General features: G+C 44.5%; 1 protein-coding gene and 1 long non-coding RNA gene across 2 annotated transcripts in view; one reads left to right on the plus strand and one right to left on the minus strand.

Annotated features, from left to right (window-relative positions):
- PRR5L (proline rich 5 like) overlaps positions 1-683 on the minus strand; it is a 77,745-nt gene extending 77,062 nt beyond the window's left edge. Inside the window, exon 1 of the mRNA XM_065944360.1 lies at positions 518-683. The gene's annotated coding sequence lies outside the window, so the exon portion shown is untranslated. The remainder of the gene's footprint in view (positions 1-517) is intronic.
- The window catches only part of LOC136174394 (uncharacterized), a 1,095,937-nt gene that overhangs the window by 246,078 nt on the left and 824,201 nt on the right, over positions 1-25,658 (plus strand). The window lies entirely within an intron of this gene.

The raw sequence follows: 25,658 nt of genomic DNA on the forward strand, positions 1-25,658 counted from the left end.
GGGGTGTTTCGGGGCGCCGAATCGCCCGCGCCCGAGTAGGGGCAGCTCTTGAGATTTGCACCTCAAAGGGGCCAAAGGGGAGAGCCAGAGAGACCGACAAGCAAACTTTCTTTTTCGATCTCCAGGCATAGCCTGGGTCCTAGGATCGGCGGCGTCCCTCGCCCATCCTAAGCCACGACGCGGGGAACGTTCCTCCCCTCCCCGCCCCCCCACGGTGATCGCGAGCCCCGTCCTCCGCGCCCGCCTGCAGCGTCGGATCCGAGGACCCTTGACCACGCGAGGGCCCCCACCCGGTTGCCCCCAGAGGTAACGCTTTCCCCAAGCCCCCTCCGCGAGCCCCGCCGGATTCTGCCTGGTGTGCCGGGCGACTGTGTTCTCAATCCCGTGCCGCTGCTGAGCCTAAGGCTCCAGCCCCTCCCGAGTCACCTCGAGTCAACGCACCCCCGCAGCTCGCCTCCGCCCCAGACTCTGCGCGCCCGGGGAAAAGTTTCCGGTCTTCCCGAGAAAGTTTTCTCACCCGCGAGCAGTGAGCGACCTGGATGACTCTCGCCACCGCGCGGTGCCCAGCTCCCTCTCCTCCCTCCTCTCCCCGGCTCGGCGGGGTCCTGTCCAGCCTCGAGTCCTCTCCGGCGCGAGTCCACAATCGCGGTGGCGGCGGAGCTCCCGGACCCGAGCTGGTGACACGTTTCCCTCCTCGCTCATCTTACGACCTCCCCCTCCTCCTCCCACCGCCCCCCCCCCGCTCCTCCTCCTCCCACTTTTCCTGTCCTGTGCTCATCGCTTTAGCTTCTCTCCAGCAGCTCGCACCCCACCCCACCTCACCCCATCCCACTGCTCCTCCCCAAGCAGCAGCTCTCCCCCGGCTAGGGAGGGGGGCCGTGCAAGGAGAAGGGGTCGTCTGCACTTCGATCCAGTGCAACAATTTCAGGAAATGCAACGCTTGTAAAGCTGGGGAGGATGCAACAGGACCTTGGCGCTGCGCTTCCCTCACACAAGAGGTCTCGAGACCCCCCAGCCACCCACCCCCACCCCCACCTCCACCCCCACGAAAAGAAACTCTACCAGGATGCCAAGGGGGTGATTCTAGGGCTCAGTGGAGGGCTGGAGCCTGGGACTTCTGTCGTTGCTTTAAGGGACAATCCTCAGGCCCGTTCCAGAAGTTAAGTGCATTAATGGAAATGTAATTCCAGTGAAGTCTCTACCTTAGATTTGGTAAACTTTTTTTTTTTTTTTTTTTCAGTTTCTCACTTCTCTTTCCAGCTGAAGGTTTAGTGAATTGGAGGGTCCTTCAGAGTTTGAAACAACAGAAAGCCAACGATCCCCAAATTAAAAACAATGAAAAACTATTTTCAAAACTGTTTTTCTTTTGCAGGTGTTAAGAATTTGATGCAGCTGTTCTCAGGACTCACTGGCTTGCATAATTTCACCCTATGGCTGAGCAGGAAATACTTTACAAATAGGCTCGTTCACACATCACACTTAGGCTTTGAAACCACAGTGACATTTGCTGAAAAAAAGATGTCTTTTTATGTCAAAACTGAGAAAAAAATTCTTGTTTATTTTGAGCAGTGTGACCTTATGAAAGGGTTGCTGGTCAGAATGTGCCCAAAGGGGGTTTCAAGAAGCTCCGGGTGCTCCCCTTGTCCAGAGATATCAGATAAAGGTAACGTGTTCTCAGCAAACCTCAGCATGATGAAGAGACTTTAAATCCCATCCCAGGAATCACAGACAATGAACGAGACTGGACAAAGCGCGTGCCTGGGATCAGAAGGCTTGAGAGCTCAGTGGTCAATGAGGGGAACTGGGAACTGCAGTCAAAGTTACATTGACATTTTCTATTTCATGTTCAGTGCTCCCATTTCATTTAGTTTATGTTTTCCAATTTCTCCATCTCTTCTGTTTTTTTTTTTTTATGTTCTTTCTCAAGTCTTTATCAAGTGCAGTAGAAAAGCTTTTGTATACATATATATAGTATGTATAATATATGTATTTTAGAAAACATGAATTTTTGCCTAGCTAAAAAATTTATGACAATTTTGATTCTCCTTGTTTGACTTAGTATGAATAAAATGCTAGGTTTCTAATTTAAAAGAAAATAGATACACAAGCAACAAAGATATACTGTATAGCACAGGGAACTATAGCCAATATCTTGTAGTAACCTATAATGGAAAATAATCTGAGAAATAATATATGTGTATATGTATTACTGAATCACCTTGCTGTATACCTGAAACATTGTAAGTCAACTACAATAAAATATATATATTAAAATTTTTTTAATGAACTAGCAATCAAATTCAGTAGGATAGAGAAGCAAAAAAAAAAAAAATAGATTACTAATAAGGACCTACTGTATACCACAAGGAACTCTACTTAATGCTCTATAATGGCCTATGTAAGGAAAGAATCTAAAAAAGAGTGGATATATGTTTATGTATAACTGATTCACTTTGGTGCATACTTGAAACTAACACAACACTGTAAATCAACTATACTCCAGTAAAAAATTTAAAAAAAAAAAGCTGTTGTGTAGAGCAGTTGAGAACCAAAGCCTAGAACCAGAGGTCAAGGGTAGTCAACCACCCTTTCTGACTAGTTGCAGAATATTAGCCAAGTTATTTAACCACTACGCTTCAGTGTACACCTATGCAAACGAGGGTAAAAGTAGTAGCTATCTCAGGCTTGGTATGAGGATTTAATGAATTCATACAGAGAAAGTGCTTAGAATCTCTGCTGAGATTCAACAGACACTATTATTACTGTTATTATTCTGCAGGTCTGGGAAGTGGAAAGGGAGTCTTTGTTTAATGAGGCCTTCCCTATGCAGTCTATTTAAAATTGTAACTCACTCTTCCCTCCCAATCCCCCTCATTCAACTCTACTTTTTCTTTTCCATCTATTACCGTGTAACATTTTATGTGACTTATTTTTTTTTTTAATTTAGAGGATGAGATGGTTGGATGGCATCACTAACTCAACAGACATGAGTCTGAGCAAACTCTGGGAGGTGGTGAAGTATATGGAAGCCCTGCATGCTACATGCAGTCCATGGGGTTGCAGAGTCGGACATACTTAGCGACTGAACAACAATGAATTATCTCTCCCATCACCTCCTGTTTCCAGACTAGAACATCAGCTCTTCAAGAACCTGGATTTATTCTGTTCACTGACATTATCCAAAATCCTAGGAGAGTGCCTGGCATATTTGCTGCTACCCAGTAAATAGCGTATGAAATAACTCATGAACAGATTTCATCTAGCAAATATATGCTGTACTGGTTGCCAATGGCGGGTTGGACTCTGTGCCGTAAGAAAAAACTTAATTACTGGGCCTATCCAAGAATAAAAGAGGTTCCCTCCAAAAGAAGCACACTCCCTGGTAAAGAGAAATATTCACAATACAGGTGATGCCAGCATGGTGTGGATGCCATAAAAGAGTATTCAAGGATTGGAAGGAAGGTTTAAAGAGGTTAGAGACTTCAACTCTAAGAAGTTGCTAATTTTTTAAACAGAATTTTCTAAAAATTAGAAGGAGCCAACATTTTGGTGCAAATGAGAGCTTTGCTCTAAGGCCTATTGATACCAATATACCAATACTTGTTACCACTCAAATTTTCACCAAAATTCTCCCTAAATGTCGATGGAACATTGCCTTTTCTTATTAAGAAATAGAATTTTGTTAGGAGAAACTAACACAGTTTATTCTATTTAAACATTTGTTTATGGAGGAGAAAATTTTCATTCTTTATTAGATATATCAGGTTTACCATGGCCACAGCTTCTGAAGTGGAAGTTGGTCCAATCCAAATTCCTGCTGAAAGGGTAGGCCTTAGGCAGCCTCAGTGGGCCCTGATCCAAAAGTAGCCAAACTCTGACAAACTCCTCTGAGAAACTCTGGCCTCAAAAGGTATACTGAGTGAATCAGTTTCCATTTCAAGAATGTAAACACACACACACACACACACAGACATACATGTAGCTAGTATCCAGAACAAGAGCTGAAATGTCATGACTTTATCTGAACTCTAGTGTCTAATCACTGCAGATTGGCTGTCTGTAGACCAATTAGATATATATTAGATGTATACTGTTTGAACCCCGTGGTGTCAACACTTTTAAAATCACTTGCCAACATGTAAAAATCAGAAAACTTCATGCAAACATACAGATTTTCAGCTTGCCTTGAAAACTCTGGACTACTTGGCATTGTCCGTGGTGGAGGCCTGCACAGCCACAATTAGCTGGTGCCATGGTCCTTCTCTTCTGTTAAACAGGGCATGCACTTTCCACTTTGCACAATCCCAGCCACTCCCTACTCTCTGCTTCTCTTATTCCCAGCCTGCTTCACCCTCTTCTCTGGCACCCGATGCAGCTAGGAAAGGGATGCTGGCATATTGTCAGAGGCGCCAGAGGTCTGAGTCAGCAGAATTTATGCTAGAGTTCAAACCATTTTTCTCCCAGCAAGAGAACCCACTTCTAAACAAAACTTTGCTTGGAATCACAGAATTTGAATGCTGCTGAGGGAGAGGAAGCGATGGGGTAGATATGGAGGTAAGTGAGCATCAAGACGGGGAGCAGCTGAGGCCTTTGCTAGGGCTGCCTTGGGATCAAAGCCACCATCCAGTTCTGCTCTTTTGGGAAGCCTGTTGTTTCTACTTTCCTCTGTTCCCATGACAATGCCTGCCCCTCCCAACTCATTCTACCCCATCCTACCCCCCAAAGCCTAATCAGACCAAGTTCAAGAAGCGTCAGATGACTAGTCTAAAATTATGCACAAGCAAGAAAAGACAGGGCAGGCAATGCCAATTCAGGGCTCGTGTTATATGCTGTACTCCCTCTTATTCTGATTAAGTGCTTTCATCTTTAAATAATAATTAAATTGCTTTAATTTACAGAATCACAGCTGTTAGTACCTTAAGGATCTGGTATACAATAGGAATAAAATAAATGTCTGTTGAATTTAAGTGTTTAAGGTCTGAGTTCCAATTCAGACCTCCTTCCATAACACCTCAAGTTCTCATATCATATCATAGAAGTCTTCCAATGAAGAGAAAGATCATGTCCTTCCATAAGTTTTCTCCTCTTTATAAATAGAAAATTAGAGGCTCATGAATTCCAAAATCTTTTGCTAATGCCAGGTACAGAGTTTGTGAGGAGAAGAGGTAGGTGCCCAGGCATAGGCAGTATCAGAACACAGTTTTTCAGGTCCTGAGAGCTCTGGTCATAAAATGAGTTAATGGAGTTACTCGTGATAAATACCAGTCTAGATATAGAACTTGCGTAAGCCCTCAATATACATATATCCACAGCACTGCACTGTCCATAAAAACAGGATCATTTGAAAAATAAGCTCAGCCTCTGATCTAACACTGGGGTGTAAAATCAGTGACCTTTGTTACAGCAGGAGGACTTAACACACAAATGAGAAATCTTGCCCACTTTCTGTTCTCTTTTTAACTTCCACAGTAATACTGAGAACCTTAAAGTCTGTGTATTGAAAGAATTTCGGATGACACAAAAAATTGTCTTTGTCTTTTCATTCTTTTCTTGATAGCAATGGGCTGTTTCTGTTATGTTGTGTGCTTTATTCCAATTATTTTTGTCTTTTAGTATTGGGAAGTGCCTCTCCTTCAGTCTGAAAGGTGAAAGTGAAAGTGTTAGTCGCTGAGTCCTGTCTGACTCTTTGCGACCCCATGGACTGTAGCCCACCAGTCTCCTCTGTCCATGGGATTCTCCAAGCAAGAACACTGGAGTGAGTTGCCATTTCCTCCTCCAGGGGATTTTCCCAACCCAGGTATCGAACCCGAGTCTCCTGCACTGCAAGCAGATTCTTTTACTATCTGACCCACCAGGGATCCTCAAGGGGCTGGTATGTAATTCTGAAGGTATTTTGAGAATAACTTGAATGAGCCAATCTTAAAAGTGAAAAGAACTTTAGCAATCCTACACAAATTTTCCCTGGATAATCCAGATTTCAATTATTCCTTTCCACAATTCCAAGTCAATCAGTTGGTGGACAAATATTGAGCCGTCACTTATTGTTGTCAGATACTGGGAAGGCCACAGCAAACAAGAAAGAGAAAACATCTACGGTCTAAGGAACAGAAAACAATAAACATGGAAAGGAACACATAAAGGTGACTTCATGTAATTTCAGGTATTGATCTGTGCTATGATGAGGATCAAATGAGGCATTAGGGTGAATCAGAGGGAAGAAGAGAAATGCTTTATCTATGATTATCAGGCATGGTCTCTCAGAGAAGGTAGGTCTGGAGTTGAGATTTAAATGACAACAAGAGGGGGACTTCTCTGATGCTCTAGTGGTTAAGAATCCATGCTTCCTCTACTGGGGGAGTAGGTTTGGTCCCTGGTCAGGGAACTCAGATCCCACATGTCATGTGGTATGGCAAAAAAAAAAAAGACTGAAAAAATAATGACAAGAGGCAGACATAGGAACAGAAGAATGTTCCAAAAGAAGAAATGGCCAGTGTAGATGCCTTGAGTTGAGAAGAAGTCTGGCAAATTAGAGGGATTAAGAAGAAGGGCAGGATGGTTGAAGCCCAGCAAACAGGTCCAAGAAAAAAGATCAAGGTCAGATCATATGGGACCTGATAAGTCATGGTAAGTCGGGTCATAGTGGAAAGTTATTGGAAGGTTTTAGAATGTAAAATGTGATGTGATCTGATTTATGTGTTAGAAAGATCCCTCTGGCTAATACCTGGTGGATAAAGCAGAAAAGTAGCAGAAGTGAAGGGCTGGCAGTCCCTTTAAGGAGGTGACTGCAGTAAACCAAAGAAGAGGGATGAAGCTTGGATTAGGTTTGAAGCAAAAATGTTTGCAAGACATTAGAGGTGATGGGACTTTCTAATGGACATATGAAGAAATGACAGACATCATGGGATATGCTTCCACTCTTTGTTAGAGCAACGGGATGGAGAGTGATACCATCTACTGGCACGGGAAGGACAGGATGGAGGCTGAGGTTAGAAGGAGAATTAGTAGTTCTGCTTTAGGCATGTTATGTTTGAAACGCCTAAAGTGAGAGCCAAGCAGAGATGTCAAAGAGACACTGGAATATATGAGATGGCATTTAGAGTTAGAGAGAGAAATAAGAGCCCTCTCAGTGTATATAGATGGTACTGAAAACCAAGGGGCTAGGTCTGAGGCCTTGGAGAGTATGGATGGAAGAGAGAAATCGGGAAGAATAGAGGAGTCTAGTAAAAGAGGAGGAACCAGCAGAATAGAAAGAAATGAGCTTCTAATGAGACAGGGAAATCCTAGAACATGTGATACAGAAACTTCAAGAAGATGTACGAAGAAGGAAGGATTGATCAAGTATGTTCAACACTGTCAAAAAGTGAGTGAAAATGAAAAAGAACGTTTCTTTGGCAAAATGTAGGTTGATGCTGATCTTGATAAGGGTTCTTTCAGCGGAGTGGAATGGAAGGAAATTCCATCAGAGTGAGCTGAGAAGAGAAAGAAAATCGAAGTGGAGACGGGAAATACCAACAATTCTTTCAAAGAGTTTTGGTTATAAAGGGGAGCAGAGAAATGGGGCTGTACCTAGAAGGTACAGAGTCAAAAGACAGTCTGTTGGTTTGATTGTCTGACAGTTAATTTATAAATGGGTGATAAACAGCAAGGCATGTTTTAAAGGTTGATGAGAATTATCCAATAGAGAGGGAAATCGATTTATGTCCCTACGCACATTTTGGTGGGAGGGAATAGGGAAATAAATGCTCTCGTTGAACACATCCTCCAAACATGGCACCATTTAAACACATTTTAAATGCAATACATTGACATGTTGAGACTATGACGAAAAGATGCCAGAGGAAGCAATGCGGAAGTAAGATACAGACACGTACAGAGAAGGTTCTCATGTGACAACTTCTGTATTACGTAACTGCAAAAAGCATCAGTCACTTAGACCACAGTGTGAATGATGTCTTTCGGGACTTGTGCAATATGACAGACTTGAACTTAAGATTGTTTGGTCGAGGACTTCCCTGGCGGTCCAGTGATTAAGAATCTGCCTGCCAGTGCAGGGGACACGGGTTCAACCCCTTTTTCGGGAAGATTCCATGTGCCAAGGGGCAACTCAGTCCATGTGCCACAACTACCAAGCCCGTGTGATGCCACTGCTGTAGCTTGCACACCCAAGAGCCTGTTCCCTGCAACAAGAGAAGCCACCTTAATGAGAAGCCCATGCGCTGCAACTGGAGAGTAGCCCCCCCACAACAAGAGAAAACCCAAGTAGAGCAACGAAGACCCAGTGCAGCCAAAAATAAATAAATAAAAATTTTAAAAAAATTGTTTGGGCTAGATCCATAAAATATGTATATACATATACATATAATGTACATATACATTTTTTAAGTCCTGGGAAGAATGGCATTGTTTTACATTTCTGCACATCTCTCAATTTCCAGCTTAATGGAAGACAGCTGGATTCTTCTACACTCCTGCATTCAATCTGTTGTGTTATCGCACATCACGTAGCCTCTGGAAAATTCCACAGTAGATTTGTGAGAGAAGGAGAGCAAAGAGGCTAATAGTATCTTAATGCTATGATGAAAACACTTCTTGACTTAAGGATCTCTGACAGGGTTTTAGAGGCTCCCTGGGGTTCCTTAACTACGCTTTGAGAATCACTGTTCTAAATGAACACTGCTTCTCCCCTGAGGCCCTTCCCTCCTCCAAAAATCTTCTCAGATGGAGGCAGTTTCTCCCCCACAGTCCTTGTATCACTGGACTTCAAGGGAGCATATTTGTTTTCTCTGTTCCTTGTGCCACTTCCAGACCACAGTCCCTCCCTAAACATCCCATCAAACCATCAGACCAGCCTACCCACTCTCCCTCCTTGTTGTGGTCAACGCAGTCTCCCAGTTAGCCTCCTCTTTCCTTGAAGCCTTGACTCTTTGTTCAAGGTTGCTCTGCCTCTGATGGTTTCAATATCCACTCAATATCTCCATTGAAGAATTATCTTGGTGATTTCAATATCCACAGAAAGACTTCTTCTAGTATCCTGGAAGCTCAGTTCCTTAACCCCAGTTTCAATGACCTTTCCCTTCATTCTACTACAGCCACCCACGCTGATGGTCAGCCTTGACCTTGTCATTTCCTATCACCACCCTGACCAGCTCTCTAACTTTCCACTTCTCTCCCTCTAGTTCCCTGCCTCTCATAATTCTTCAACTCACCGGAATGTATTGGGTTGGCCAACAAGTTCAACTTTTTGGACAGCCAAATAGTATCTTTTCATGGCACTTAACCCTGCATATCCTCACTTCTCTCCTCATTCAGCTTAGAGTCCATTATCATATTAACTTCTTCCCATACATGCTAGACTCCTTCGCACCTTTCTCATTTCATTGCTTTGCTAAATTAAGGTTGTTTCATCAAATTCACCTCTGCTCAGTACCTACATGGAGAAGGAAATGGCAACCCACCCCTGCATGCTTGCCTGGAGAATCCCGTGGACAGAGGAGCCTGGTGGGCTGCTGTCTATGGGGTCGCACAGAGTCGGACACGACTGAAGCAACTTAGCAGCATCAATATAAACATAAGTGGAGAAATACAGGCAATTGTGTATCCACATGCATCACCCTCCGGGGCCCTTAAAGCTGCTCAGCACCCACACCAAATGTGTCTAGTCTTTTCACACTTCTATTGTCTCCTACATTCCAAAGTTTCCCTCCACATCCTCACTCACATCAGAGAACCTTCCTTCCTTCTTTGCATGATATTATAGGAACACCTAACAACAGTTTCCACAATGCTATGGACTGAATGCTTGTATCCCCCGAAATTCATATGTTGAACCCTCAATCCCTGATGTGACAGTATTTGGAGGTGGGCCCTTTAGGAATTAATTAAAGTTATATGAGGTGATGAGGTTGAGGCCCTTCGCGAAAAGAAAAATGCCTTAATAAAGAGAGAAAAGGACACAAAACTGAAATGTCTGTATGTCTCACTGCCTCTTTCTCTGTCTCACACACTCCCTCCACCAAGGAGAAGCCACATGCACACGCAGCAAGATGGCGGCATCCATGTGCTACGCAAAAAGCCCTCACCGAGAATCCAACCTGCTGGTTCCTTGATCTTGGACTTCCTGGCCCCCACATCCCTGAGTAAACGGGTGTCTGTTGTTTAAGCCCCCAAGCCTATGGTGTTTGTTATAGCAGCCTGACACACTTATCGCCACTGCGGTACCTATCCCCTTGCTATAATCAGCAGCCATGTTCTGCCTCACTCCTGTTGCTGGAGATGAACCGCCAATGCCGATTCTGAGGCTAAACCCTCCACTGTGCAACTGATCCCATCCCTCACATTCCCCATCTCTTACTGGAGCTGGTAGGATGTTCCCCTCTCCTCCCCTTCCAATTTACTTACAGCAAAACACCTTGAAAGAGTTTTCCATATTCATCGTTGCTAACATTTCTTCTCTTTTTCATTCTTTGACCCTCTCCAATCAGGCTTTCGTCTTCTCTGTTCTGCCGGAACTACTTGTCCAGGTTACCCATGATTGCCATGTCACATAGGAACTCAAATACTTGTTGAAGGAATGAATGAATGAATGAATTCTCAGATGGTGAGGATCTCCCAACAGAAAAGTCACACATGTATACATGTGCAAAAACAGACACACACATAGATAGAGGGCAAGGGGGAGAGGGAGGGAGAGAGAGAAGGATGGAGAGAGAACTCTTTGTGGCCCCAGATCCTACAAAGCCTGGCATGGCCTTATGTCTGTGAAAGGCCTCTTTTATTTAAGAGCAGAGTATGGGTAAGGCTGTCTTCTGTAACATAGTTATCTTGACCAAAACAGTTCTCCCTTCTAGGATAATCCACATCTTACAGTCGAGAAATGTTCCCTTGTGGGGAAGAAGCTTAAACTTTGATCTAGACTAGTATTAAGAGTATTATTTCAGGTTGGGCTTCCCACGTGGTCCAGTGGTAAAGAATCCACCTGCCAATTCAAGAGATGCAAGAGACTCAAGTTTGATCCCTGGGTCAGGAAGAACCCCTGGAGTCGGAAATGGCATCTCGCTCCAGTACTCTTGCCTGGGAAATCCCGTGGACAGAGGAGCCTGGTGGGCTACAGTTCACAGAGTTGCAGCGCATTGGCCATGACTGAGCACGCACACGCGCATGTCATTTCAGGGCAGTTCCGTAATCCATGAGTCTCAATTGCAGATACAACCTGGTTTTCAGGGATATTAGAAAGTCTAAATGAAGCTTATGAGAGATATGTGAAATATTTGGCACAGTGCTTGTCACACTGTAGGACATTTACTAGCAACAGAAAAGTAATGAGGCACCATATTCAAAGCAAGAGACTGTTGTGTGTTTATCGTCCATAACATTTGTTTCCCTTGATAAATAATCCCAGTTCCTTCACGGTAAATTCTAGTATTGTGCTTGATTTCCAATTTGATTCACATGTGTTTCGACCTTTCTTTATACTCTAATGCTTACTGTATTACTACAATGCAAATATACTCATATTAAAAAAGTACTGCTGAGTATAAAGGAGACTTTTACAAGTGGTCCAAGAATATGATAGAATGGTAGTCCTAAAATATGACTTTCACACGCTCCCATTTCAAAAATAGATAAAGATAAGGAGCAGAATCACATAAATGTAACAACAAAGGATAGTAGTCTGCATTCCAAAGACAAATGGAAAAAGCAGCAATGAGTTTTTGCTAATTTCTCTTGGGGTAGGCAGAGGGAGAGGAGGAGGATAGGAAGAGGAGTGTTAAAGAGGATAAAGAAAAAGGCGGAGGGAGGACTTCCCTCGTGTCTCAGTGGTAAAGAATCTGCCTGCCAGTACAGGAGATGCGGGTTGAGTCCCTGATCGGGGAAGATCCCACATGGCGAGGAGCAACTTAGCCCCTGTTGAGCCTGTGCTCCAGAGCCCGGGAACAGAAACTAGTGAAGCTCAAGCGCCCTAGAGTGCGTGCTCTGAACAAGAGAAGCCACCGCGATGAGACCCTGTTCACCACAAGGAGAGAGTAGCCCCCGCATGCCGAAACTAGAGAACAGCCTGTGCAGCAACAAAGACCCCGTCCAGCCAAAAACAAATAAATAAAATTATTTTTTCAACAGGCAAAGTAAAAGAGATGGTCTTGTCCAGCGAAAGACTGCTGGCCAAGAGAGTTTGTCTAGGCTATAGTCAAGAGGCCTGATTTTTTCCAAAAAAATCCCTCAAGGCAATCTATCCCTCTTTCCTTAGAATCATCACCCATCTCACAAGCCTCTAACCACTGAATTCAGTATCCTGGATGCCATGATGCAGCCACAAGGTGTATCCCATGCAAAGTAAGCTTCTGAGGACTGACTCATGCTGACTAAATTCTCCAGAGCCTGATGTATAAGTGACAATGTCAGTCACTCAGTCATGTCTGACTCTGGGCGACCGCGTGGACTATAGCCCACCAGGCTCCTCTCTCCATGGGGATTCTCCAGGCAAGAAAACTGGAGTGAGTTGCCATGCCCTTCTCCAGGACATCTTCCCAACCCAGGGATTGAACCTGGGTTGCCTGCATTATAGGCAGATTCTTTACCATCTGAGCCACCTGGGAAGTCTCTGATATATAAACTAAGGTATTAATTAATGTATAACCAGGGATTCCTGGGTTGGGAAGATCCGCTGGAGGAGGAATAGGCTACCAACTCTAGTATTCTTAGGCTTCCCTCATGGTTCAGCTGGCAAAAATCAGCCTGCAATGCGGGAGACCTGGGTTTGATGCCTGAGTTGGGAAGACCCCCTGGAGAAGAGAAAGGCTACCCACTCCAGTATTCTGGACTGGAGAATTCCATGGATAGAGGAGCCTGGCAGACTACAGTCCATGGGGTCACAAAGAGTTGGACTTGACTGAGCAACTTTCACTTCACTTCACTTCAACCAGTAATCTTGTTTTCCAGGACTCTGCCTACTATCACATTGATAAATTATCTCTTTAAGTGAAAGAGATAATTAGTAGGAAATTTATTCACTTGCCATTTTAATCTAAATCTTCCTCTGCAAGATGGAATTCCCATTATACCTTAAACATTGCATCATATGCCTCACACTTTCCTCTCTTCTTCATTCTTTTGCTTTCTCTCTCTGTCTCTTACACACACGTGGAATCTACAATAGCAACAGATACAACTGACATTAATATTAATTGCAGACATACGATGTGCTGGCACTGTGTTAGGTGCTTTGCAAGCAGTAGCACACTCCTCAGACCACAAACCCTGTGACATGGATACTATTATTATCCCCATTGTACAGATGAAGAAATTCAGGCTTGAGTGAATGGTTGAGTCCTTTCCCAAGGTCACGCAACTTGTCAGAAGTAGAAATAACCACAAATAACAGTGTTTTCTTTCTCACTGTAAGTTCTTCCCTACCCTGAGTCATCTCGGCCTCCCAATTTAGGGAGAGGAAGTTGCAGAGCTGTTTGGGGAAGATAAATATTCTCATCCAAACCACCAACTGTAGGGAGGTTTTCTGCTGGACGTGGGAAATAAGGAGAATTCTGCAGTAGGAGAAAGTAAACAGGGCCAGGATACCCTGTCCACTTGGACAGCTATCCCTAGCAACTCGGTCATGGTAAGCCAAGCCAGAGTGTGGATGGCCACGGTGCACAGAGAATTCTCTGTTCACTCTCTGGCATTAACTGGGGCAGGCAGTTCTGATTTGACATCACTCAACGTCTGTTCCACCTCTTCTAAGTATGGTACTCATATTACCAGAGTTTGGGTGTTTCTGCGTGACTTTCATCAGTGAAGTCTAACAGGACATTTCTCAAACTCTTCTCTGAAGAAGAGTAAGCCACAAGATGTTGCTAGTGTCGCTGGAGAAAGGTTCCTCACTCAAACAATCTTTGGAAATATAGCATACAATATTGCAACATGCATCTGTATGTTAAGATTTTGGGGGTGGTCTGCAGGAAAGAAACATTCGATAATTTCACTTCTTTCATGGAATACTATTAACAGTTTAAGGATATAATTTTCCATAGAACACAACTGGTACAGTGCTGTCCTATACTGAAGAATTGCATGTCAGTCAAATTTGCTTTAAGACAGCCCAGGACTAAATAAGATCAAGGGGAGGTAGTAGTAGAGTCTTCTTGGGAGATTCTGCTTTCAGCTTTTTAATTTCTTAGATGACGAATATACTGATAGTATCCTAAATTTACAGGGAAAAAGTCTGCCTGCTTCGCTGTGACTGCAGAAACAAAATGAATAACCTTCACAGTCACTCTTTTTGACCTACACATCTCATCTGGGCTGGAGAAAAGAATAAGAAGCAGTCACCTCCCTCAGGAGAAAGGCAGACGAGAGTAGATGCAGATGAGATCAAGGCATTTGATAGTGAATTAGATGAGCAGCCATATTTGCTGAGAGCACGGAGGTACCACGTGCAGGCTAGGCTCCCAGCAGACAGTGGGTGACCTGCTTCATTGGACAGCCTTCCTGTGATGCCTTCCTGTCCATTTGGGGAATACCCAGACCTAGCATTGTGCCTCCACTGAGTAGACACTTCAAAATATTTATTAAAGGAAGGAAGAGTGGGAGGAAGGAAACAAATTGAGGTCTGGAGATGCTCACTTGCCGAACATCACACCTCTGATGAGCAGGAGAGCCAAGACTTAAATGCCAAATAGCTTAGCTCCCCCATGACTTGCCGACTGCCAAGATTTTGGTTAGCTAGCACACAACCAGCTTCAAGGGGCTGGCCTGAGGTTCTGGCCACATGTGCTCTGCATGTTAGCTTTGGCATTATTATTACTTGTGCAATCACAATTGCTGTTTTGACGCAGCACTTTTAGTGGGGGTGGGGGGTGGTGCTTGATACTGACAGATAAAATTTAGTGAGTACTTACTATGTGTCACTTACTGCACTGAGACCATGACACAGCTCATTCCCCATGACCATCCCAGAAGTCAGTGCAATCGCAAACCCATTTTATAGATGCAGAAACTGAGGAGCAGAGAGATTAGATGACAACCTCTAACCAAGTGATGGAGTCAGGATTTGAATGGAGTCAGCTATTCTAGTTGTAGTGTGCGTGCTCAATCATGTCTGACTCTTTGAGACCTCATGAACTGAGACCCAACAGGCTTCTCTGTCCGTGAAAATTTCCAGGCAGGAATACTGGAATGAGTAGTCATTTCTAACTTCCAGGGGATCTTCTGTGACCCAGGAACTGAACCTTCATTTCCTGTGTCTTCTGCATTGGTAGGCGGATTCTTTACCACTGTGCCACCTGGGAAGCCGGAACTGAGACAGTTTGACTGCCCAAATTCCTGTTTTTAACCTCTTGGCTACATCTATTCCATCTGGCCAATTACAGACATCCCAAGAGAAGGAAAAGACAGGCAGGTACCACACACAGCTGGATAATTATATTTGCTTTATTAATTCAACCCTTAAAGATGTTTACATAGGTCTAAGCATATCACCAGTACCAACTCATTTGATCCTCAAAATACAGTAAAACTGTATGAAAGTGAAGGTTGCTCAGTCGTGTCCAACTCTTTGAGACCCCAAGGATTATATAGTTCATGGAATTCTCCAGGTCAGAATACTGGAGTGGGTAGCCTTTCCCTTCTCCAGGAGATCTTCCTAACCCAGGGATCAAACCCAGGTCTCCAGCATTGCAGGATGATTCTTTACCAGCTGAGCCACAAGGGAAGCCCAAGAATACTGGAGTGGGTAGCCTATCCCTTCTCCAGAGGATCTTCCCAACCCAGGAATCGAACTGGAATCTCCTGCATTGCAGGCGGATTCTTTACCAACTGAGCTATCAAAACAGTAAGAGACTGGTACTATTATTTCCATTTCATAGATGAGAAAACCAAGGCACAGTGAGCTTAGTAACTTGCCCAAAGTCACACAGCAAATGGCAGAGCTGGGACTCAAACCCAGGCAGTCTGCTCCCTAGTCCTTAGGCTTAACCCCTACAGAATGCGGCCCAATGGGAACAGGCAGGCACCTCATTTAAAGGTGAAATACCCTCCCAAGACCAGTGGCTAAAATGATCTCCAAGTTCCTACTCAGAGCCATCTGCAGTCCTGGAAGTTAAACGGGGGTCAGGGAGCTTGAAAGACTTAATTACTGTTCAATTTAGATTTCCTGGCTGAAAGGCTTTCTGCTCATCCTGCTGGAAATTAATAGCCAATTGTTTCTTTGCATTCTTGTGGGAGGGTAAGCCCTTCTCCCTGGGCCCCGGCTGTTTCTGGAACAGTAAGCACTCATCCAGCATCAGCCAGGTAAAGGCCAGGAAGTGAAGAAACCAAGTCTCTTTTGTTGAAGCTGGCAGCTTACTCCACTGGTCTAGGAGCTGGGGCCCCTCCTCCTGACTTTGCAGGAAAGCTGCCCCTGTCGTGGGTCAGTTCAGCGCCCTTCTGCGCCTCTAACAGAGGGAGTCAGAGGAAGGAAAGGAGGTTGTTAGGAGAAGGGGCACAAGGTCTTCAAAGGAAGCATGAGAAGCAGCAACCATAGCATCTGTAGAAGTGACCCTGCACTATTAACAGGATCCCGCTTAGCACAGTAAGTCCACCCCCAGCCTTGCTGGATGGAAGTGAGCTCAGAGACGCGGTGGGAGCCACCTCTGCCTGGGCACAGGGCAGGGACGCAGTGAATACACCCTGAACATCTTGTGACATGAATATAACTGAACAGCCCCTTGAAACACTGGGTTTTACTTTTTCCTGGTCCCTGGTCACCTCCTTATTCTGCTGCCAGTGGGACTAGAGGAATACGATAAGCTGGCTGGATCCCAGCTTCATCTCCAGCTACGCTTTCTTTTCATTCGCCTTGCAATGCACCAAGTCACCCTGAGCTGCCTGCATTCTTGGAAAGGGGGGACTGCATTTAGATCAAGGGTCCAGGCAATGAAGACGAACTAGATTTCAGGGCTGGTCCAGCAGTGCAGCGCTGTGAAGTTGGGCGTATCACTTAACCCCACTGGGCCTGGAGCGCCCTGTTCTCCCTTATAAATACCACTTCCCCCTCCAGGCACCAGGTCAGGATTGTCCCTTTTCTCCACCCCAGGCGGCCTGCCCAGCACTCTGCACACCCTCCCTTGCATCCACCCCGGGCACCCCGCCCTGCACACCCTCCCTTGCAGCATTTGCGTCAGTGCCTTACAGAGATCAGTTCACCTGTTCTCTGCTCACAAATCAGGAAATCAGTGACGCTGGGTAATTTATTTTCGAATCACCAAACCTAGGCAATGCCTGGGATACAATCATGCATGATTGTCATTCAGTCCTCTTCTGAGTCTTTGCAACACCATGAAGCTCACCAGGCTCCTCTGTCCATGGGGTTCTCCAGGCAAGAATACTGGAGTGGGTTGCCATTTCCTCCTCCAGGGGATCTTCCTGACCCTGGGATTGAACCCGCATCTCCTGCATTGGCAGGTGGATTCTTTACCACTGAGCCAGCTGAGAAGTCCCCTGGGATATAACAGAGGCTTAGGAAAAGCTCTTATGGAAGAACAGAGGAAGAGTATAAATGAAGAAAGAAACACAGATAGAGAGAGAAAGGGACCCATCTCTGATGACCCCTTAAAAACAGCAGGTATGGTTTGAGAAGTTCTAGAAAAAAAAGTCCTTACCCTGAAAATATCTATTTTGCTTGCCCAGAGTCTAAGATTTCCTGCTTGGGAGACTTGTTCCTGGGGGTGAAGATACTGTCTCCCCTTGTTTCTTTTCCAAGGGTAATGTGTTCAACTATTATCAGCCAAGCACCTTAGCGTTCCATCACAAGATGGATTTCCAAAAGACAAGTGGGGAAAGTACGTCAGCGCTTTGGTGCTAAAAGTGGAGGAAAGGGGCCTTAAAAAGGGAAGGGAGGGATCAGTGACCTAAAAAACTGTCCATCTAGTGAGTCAGAGTCATAAGAATGAGAACATGCAATTCTCATTCCCACCCTGCCCTGCCTACCCGGTTCTCCCTTGCGTCAGTCACTCAGAAGCCCTTTTCTCAGACTCCAGCTGGTGCCTGCTTCCTTGCATGCAAGACCAGAAACCCTAGTGACTGCTGCAATGCTTTGGTCTGATGGAATATCCGTTTTCTCCTCCTTTCTTGTTTTTTTTTTCTTCTTCTTCTCCTTCCTTTTCCTCCTCCTCTTCTCCTTCTCTGCTTCCTTTTTTCTTCTTCTATCTTCTCTCCTTCCTTTCTTTTTTCCTTGTAAGATATGTATACCATTCACTATGACTTCAGCCCTGTGAGTCTGGACTAGGTAAGGGAAGACCCTCTCATCAACTAATGCTCCAGAAAGACAAGGGACCTCAGAAGTCACTCACCCAACTCTCTGCCTCATGCCCGAATCCTCACCAGCACCCACTCCAGAAGTGTCTTCTGGTTGGACCCTTTCAGGGACGAGATGCTCACTGCCTCTCAGGGCAGCCATTCTATTCTGGGAAGTTCCCATGGCTAGAAGAAAACCAGAACCTGCCACTCTGAAGCTTATCCAAAGAAAGAAAAACAAGTAGAAACAAGTGATTTGTGTTAGATGACATGTTGGGAAATTCTGAAGAAGTTCAAGGGTAAAGAAAATGTTGTGTCTGTCTCATCTTTAAATAGAGGTAGATTTCTTAAAATTTTATTTTATTGAAGTATGGTTGATTTACAGGTTTCCCTGGTAGCTCAGCTGGAAAAGAATCCACCTGCAATGCAGGAGACCCCAGTTTGATTTATGGGTCGGGAAGATCTCCTGGAGAAGGGGTAGGCTACCCACTCTAGGTAGCCTATCATTATATTCTTCCCTGGTGGCTTAGAGTGTAAAGTGTTCCCCTTCAATGTGGGAGACCCGGGTTCAATCCCTGGGTCGGGAAGATCCCCTGGAGAAGGAAATGGCAACCCATTCCAGTTTTCTTGCCTGGAAAATCCCATGAACGGAGGAGCCTGTTAGGCTACAGTCCATGGGGTTGCAAAGAGTTGGACATGACTGAGCAACTTCACTTCCTGTGGTTTATCACAGGATATTGAATATAGCTCCTTGTGCTATACAATAGGACCTTGTTGTTTATCCAGCCTGTGTGTTGGGTTGGCCAAAAAGTTCATTTGGGTTTTCCTATAAGATACTATAGAAAAACCTAAACAAACCTTTCAGCCAGCCCAATATAATAGTTTGCATCTGCTAATCCCAAACTCCCATCCACCCACCCCCTTGGTAACCCCAAGTCTGTTCTTTATGTCTGTGAGTCTGTTTCTGTTTCATAGGTTCATTTGTGTCATATTTTAGATTCCTAGACATAGATTTACCTACATAAATGAACAAGTGTGATGGTTAATTTTATGTGTCATCCTGACTGGGCTAAGGGGTGCCTAGCCAACGGGTAAAACATTATATCTGAGTGTGTCTGTGGAGGTCTTCTGGAAGAGATCTGCATCTGAACAGGAACCCTGAGTAAAGAAGATTGCCCTCTCCAATGTGGTGGTCTCTTCCAATCCACTATGAATGGACTAAAAAGGCAGAAGAAGGGCCAATTTTCCTTCTTCTCCTGCCCTTGGACATCGGTGCTCCTGGCTCTCGGGCCTTCAGACTCGGGCCGAATTACGCCACTGGCTTTCCTGGGTCTCCAGCCTCTTGGCTTGCTTCTGTTGTCATTTGGGCCAATTCCTATAATAAATCTCCATTTATGTATATAACCTCTCCTATTGGCTATGGTTCTCAGGATAACCCTGACCAGTACAAGTATAAACAAGCACACTGTATCTTTTGGTCACATTCCTTCAATGATTTCTTTCCTATAAGAGAAAAAGTAAATACTTATAAAGCCTTGAATAGCTTTCAGACAGCCTTAAATAGCTTTCAGACTTTTTGGACTCAGAATCACTTTATACTCTTAAAACTTATTGATGACGCTCAGAATTTTTGGTTTTTGTGAGTTGTGTCTATTGATATTTAATATGCATGCAGGTTCAGTCACTTCAGTCATGTCTGATTCTTTGCGATCCTATGGACCTTGGCCCACCAGGCTCCTCTGTCCATGGCATTCTCCAGGCAAGAATACTGGAGTGGGCTGCCATGTCCTCCTCCAGGGGATCTTCCTGACCCAGGAATTGAACCCATGTCTCCTGAATCTCCTGCATTGCAGGCAGATTCCTTACCCAGTGAGCCAGTTGGGAAGCCCAATATTTAATATAGTAAAAGATAAAACTGAGGAAAATCTAAATAGCTATTTATTGATTCACTTAAAAACCATTTTAAAAAAGATATTTCATGTTAACAAAATTAAAATACATTTATGAAAACTGTTTTCCAAAAGCAAAATATATATGGTGAGCTGAGTGGCATTGTTTTCCAAATCTACAGCTCTCCTTAACATCTGGCTTCAGAGTAAATAGCCGGATTCTCGTATCTGCTTCTGCATTCTATCTGATGCAATAGAGCTCCAATTCACATAGCCTCTGGAAAGCTCCACTGTGTACATACTTGTGTGAGAAAGATAGTGGAAAAGGCAAATAATATAGTAAAATTATCATCATCATCACTATTATAAGATAGTTCTGAACTCACGGATCCCATGGAAGGGTTTCAAGCAACTAAGACCAGCTACATAATTTGCAGGCAAAAGGGAGAAGTCTCTTGTTCAAAAGTTATTTACAATTTCAAGACAGCCACAACACAGCCTTAAACGGAGCACCAGCCCTTCAGAGCAGGGGGCCCTGTGTGACAGGACCTGAGGGCAACTTCAAAGGTCCCTGGACCACACTTTGAGAGTTGCTACTGCAGAATACTGCCTGCATCTTGCATCAGATCACTGACTTAGGGCCATGAGCATACACCAAAATGCTACAGAGGTAGCAGTCTGCTTCTTTGTGTGTGTGTGTGGTTTGAGCTGCTGGATCACCAGGCATAAGGGTTTTTGATCAATAACACATCCATAGCAAGATAGAAGTATCACTTGTGCAGGTTTCCCCCTGGGTGCCTTCCACATAACCCAGCCTTTTACACAAATACACACACATACACACCTCTAGCTAAAAGGTTGCACCCCTTGTGTTCCAAATGGCTGCACACTAGATATTCATCGTGGTTTCCTGTTTTGTGTTTTTATTGTGGTTACGGGCTTCTATCAGCCAAGCTGATATCTGTGGTCCCCATTTTCCTGTTTGGTGCCTAACACATAGTGGGCACTCTATGCTTTTGCTGAGCTGTATTTTACAGTTCTGGTGGTTGGGGGGAAATTCTACTTAATAAATGCTGTTAACAACTGATGGTTGGCAACATAAATATACCGATTGCCCCTCCTTCCTGAGAACCAGGCTCTTGGGGCGATAAGAAACCCCATGACTAATGGGTGGACTTACGCATTTGAATGACAGAGACACAGCATTTTCTAGCAACAAGTTGGCAATATTTCTTGATGTTCCTGAGGCTAAGATAAGTACATAGTTAATAAAGGAGTGAAGTTTTTATAGCGTTTAGAAGGATGCCCTTAGAATCCTGGTAACAAATAAGTCAATTTCAACGAACATAATGTGTGTGCACAGGCAAAGTCACTTCAGTCCTGTCCAACTCTCTGCAACCCCATGGACCATAGCCCACCAGGCTCCTCTGTCCATGTCCATGAGATTCTCCAGATAAGAATACTTGAGAGGGTTGCCACGCTCTCCTTCAGGAGATCTGACCGACCCAGAGACTGAGCCCACATCTCTTGTGTCTCCTGCATTGGCAGGCGGGTTCTTTACCACTAGTGCCACCTGGGAAGCCCAATGAACATTATACACATTTGTAAATATAATACAGAGCAGTTTACAATTCTGGTCAGATCACCTCTCTCTCCAGCACAGAAGAAAGGGACTGCGACCTCTCTCTCACTCAGACAAAAATGGCACAATAGAGGTATTAATCCTCCACCTAAAATAAGACCTTCTTCTACTCATATGAAAAGGTAGTACTGCTGCAAGTTCCAAGGACCCAGGATCTTGAATTCAAATCCCCACTTTACAGGATGGGGAAATGGGGACTCAGAGACAAGAAGTGACTTTGTTAAAGAATTCTTCTTACAATTGTATTTCTTGATTTTCGGCTGCGCTGGGTCCTCACTGCTCCTCCATGTCCCTGGTTGTGGTGAGCAGGGGCTACTTGCCAGTTGCGGGGTGCAGGCGTCTCACTGCAGGGGCTTCTCTTGTCTCGGAACACCGGCTCTAGGGCACACAGGCCCAGCAGCTGCAGCTCGGGGGCTCAGTGCCTGGGGGTCCTGGGCTCAGACTCAGTAGTTGTGGGATGCAGGCTTAGTTGCTCTGAGGCATGTGGGATTCTTCTGGATCAGGGATTGGACCTCTGTCTTCTGCATTGGCCGTCAGATTCTTCGCCATGGAGTCACCAGGGAAGCCTAACAAATGACATTTTTGCCCAGGACCACAGAGCTGCTTATTAGCAGCTGTGAGACATACACCCAGCTCTCCAAATAGTTAGATAACGGATCATACACACCAGGGCTTTTGGGACAGTGTGGGTCCAGATTACTGAAAGTTTAACCACTGCTTCATCTAGGATCATTAACAAGTAAAGCCCAAAACATTTCTTCTAAACACAGCTGGACGTGAAACCCTCCACTAGTGCCCTGAGCGCCATCCCTTTCCTGACATTCATTTGAAACACCTTCCCTCCATTTTCAGCATCTTTATCCTCTTCTCTTCCACCAGTCCCCTTTCCTTTCCTCCAACATGCATTCGTTGCCTTGGGGAGAAGGGAAAGACAGCCTTCCCATGGCTAGCTGCTCCTTGTAGCTGTAATTCTATTTCTTTCTGGGTTGTTACTGCCAAGCCCCTGGAAGTGATCTATAATCGGGGCCTCCCTTTTCTCACCTCCCTCGACTCTCTTAGCCCTTGCAGTCTGGCAGTCATCCCAGCGCTTTACAGAAACCACCCACTCAAGGGTCAATGATGTGCCTGTCCTAAATCAAACGGCTCTGACTTGGTCATAATTCTCCTTGACGTCAGTGACTGTGCTTCCCTAATAGTGATAGTCATCGTGATAATACAAAGCTTTTATACTTCCAAAGCAGGTCAGGTCTTAAAAACCCATTTGTAAGTTCAGTAGTTAAAAGGACTTTGGAACCAGACTGCCTACTTCATCTCTTGCTTGCACAACTCACCAGCTGGATCCCTTGTGTCTCAGCTAAACTGGAGACATAACAGTACCCAGCTCAGAGAGTTGGGGTGAAAGTCCATGAGATAGATTTAGAACACCGTCTGGCACTTATTACATGCTCAATAAGCGTGAGTTGCTGTTGTTAGTATAATATTTGTAAATCTAAGAAGATTGAGACAAGTTTAAGCTTGCAATGTCTGTTCACATATCCACCAGACGAAAGGGTTAGTTGGCACTCTGACATTCCTATTTCTCTTTGCTGCTCTCATACATCTCTCAGGCATATTTCTTTAAAATAGATCAGTTTGGAAATCTAGAGAGGCAATTGACAGTCCATCCCCAGACGGTCTCCACAAGTATCTCAGCAGTCTATGGGATCCATACCCCAGTCACCCAAGGTTCTTTCTAAAGAGGAGCAGATTCAAATGAGCTTTAAATTCATGGATCACCCATAGCTTGCAACAGAAATCTCCAAGTGGCACGTTCCACTTTCTGCGAACAGGAATGTATAAGCCCTTGCATTTTCCAAAGCCTAGCCTACTCCTAAATTTGCATGAGGCTTCTAGGGTTGACACTCTGCTCTGGCCTCCTAGTAGCAATTTTTTTTCCACTCTGTTTTTTTTTTTCCTTGCCTCAGGCTGATAACTGTAGAATACATGAGTTCAGCATTTTCCAAATATAATGTGATGCCCTCTTCATCTGACATGATGATGATATGATGATGACAAAGATGGAAGAAATTTCTTGAGTGCTTACTGTGTGCCCAGCTCAGTTCTCAGTATTTGATATGCATCATTGTCCCGTGTTCTCGCTTCACCTCAGATGCACATGCACAATTCTTTTTCTCACTTTCAGTTTAAAAAAATGACCTCTACTTTCATTTCCATTATGAGCAAATCTCTCAGTAACCTGCTCAATGCTCTCCCTGCTTTTGTGCATACAGGAAATTAAGGATTTAGTAATAAATCATAAGACACCTCAAAACAAAGCCACATGCAACTAACAAGCCATAAGTAAAGGACAACCAAAAGGCTGAAGCTGAAGCAACTACCCCAGTGACTCCCTCCTGTCTTTGGTGGCAGTGGATATGTCATGTCCAGAGCTTCCCTTTGTTCCTAAGCATAAAATAAGCTGAAAAATGATTAGAGACGCTTCAATAGGACTGTTGAGTGTTTACCAGGTCCCAGGATCTGTACTCAGAGCTTTAGAAGCATTATCTTCTTGAATCTTCAAAACAATCACGAGCTGAATATTGTTAATGTCTCCATTCTACAGATAAGGAAACTGAGGTTAAGAAGGTTATTTGCCCAAGTCATATTAGGCCAAGATTCAGACACAGGTGCATCTGCCTTCAAAGTCTACGTTCTCAGCAGTTCAATTCCTATGCTGACTTCTGCAGCAGTATGTTCTCCAAGTTTTCCCAGAGAGAGAAAAAGATATATGACTGCCAAAGTCCTTTCTGCCTTCTCTCTTTTCTCCCATCCCCCTCGGGACCAGAGGAGAGCATTCACTTTCACCTTATCACTAACCTCGATGGGAAACATTTTAGAGTCATCTCATTCACCCCTGTGTGTCTAAAACTTTGCCTAACTCCTGGCACATAGTACACAGACTGTATATACTGGTCTGGATAAATGAACAAAATACCTTTCTAAAGGTGTTGAAAAAAAAAAGTAATCACTGTATTCTCAATGAATGATCTTAGAGCTTCAGTTTTTAAGAGTTTATGAGTTTGGGCCCGTGCAATGATGGAGCTCATGGTAAGCATGTTGACGGAAGGCACCTGTTCTCAAACTCAGGTGATTTTGTACCCCCACCGCCACCATGCCAGGGACATTTAGCAGAGTCGGAAACATTTTTAATCCTCGTGACTGGGGGTGGGGGGAGGGACGCCAGTGGCACCTAGTGGCAAGGATGCCATTAAACGCCCTCTAGTACACAGGAAAGTCACCAAAACAAAGAGCTATCTGGTCCAAATGTCAATAGTGCTGAGGCTGAGAAACCAGGATAAGGATTTGTTCTTTCTGAAGCCGGAGTCCTGGAGGCTGAGATGGGGCAGGGACGTATAAGCCCTCTGTTTATCTGAGTGCCAAGTACCATAATCCAGGGTCACCCTCTTATTTGAATGGAAGGAATGGGGAAAAGGAACAGCTTGAGGATCCAGAGATGTAACTCCTGGTCCTGAAACCTACAGCTAACATGATTTAGTGCTACAGAAAAGGGCTGGGATCAACTTTTCATCTGTAAAAGGGGTGTGGATAGAGGGGACCCCTTTTAGTTGTTAAATCCCCTAGTTTTAACAAATTTTGAAAGCTGAACTCTTCTTTCTTTCTGTTAATTTATCTTTCTGATTTCACATCCAATCCCAACTCAAGTTTTATGTTTGCTTTTAAGACACTCCTGCAAATGCCTCTTTTCACTCCTCTGCACCACCTCTTCCCCACCACACGCACTCACTTCTACCCGGTCCTCATTGTTACCGCTTGGATTACAGGATGAAATTCCTAATCGATTTCCTTCTCTCCAGGCTAAACCC

This window comes from Muntiacus reevesi, chromosome 9, assembly GCF_963930625.1.
Source record: "Muntiacus reevesi chromosome 9, mMunRee1.1, whole genome shotgun sequence".
NCBI lineage: Eukaryota > Metazoa > Chordata > Mammalia > Artiodactyla > Cervidae > Muntiacus > Muntiacus reevesi.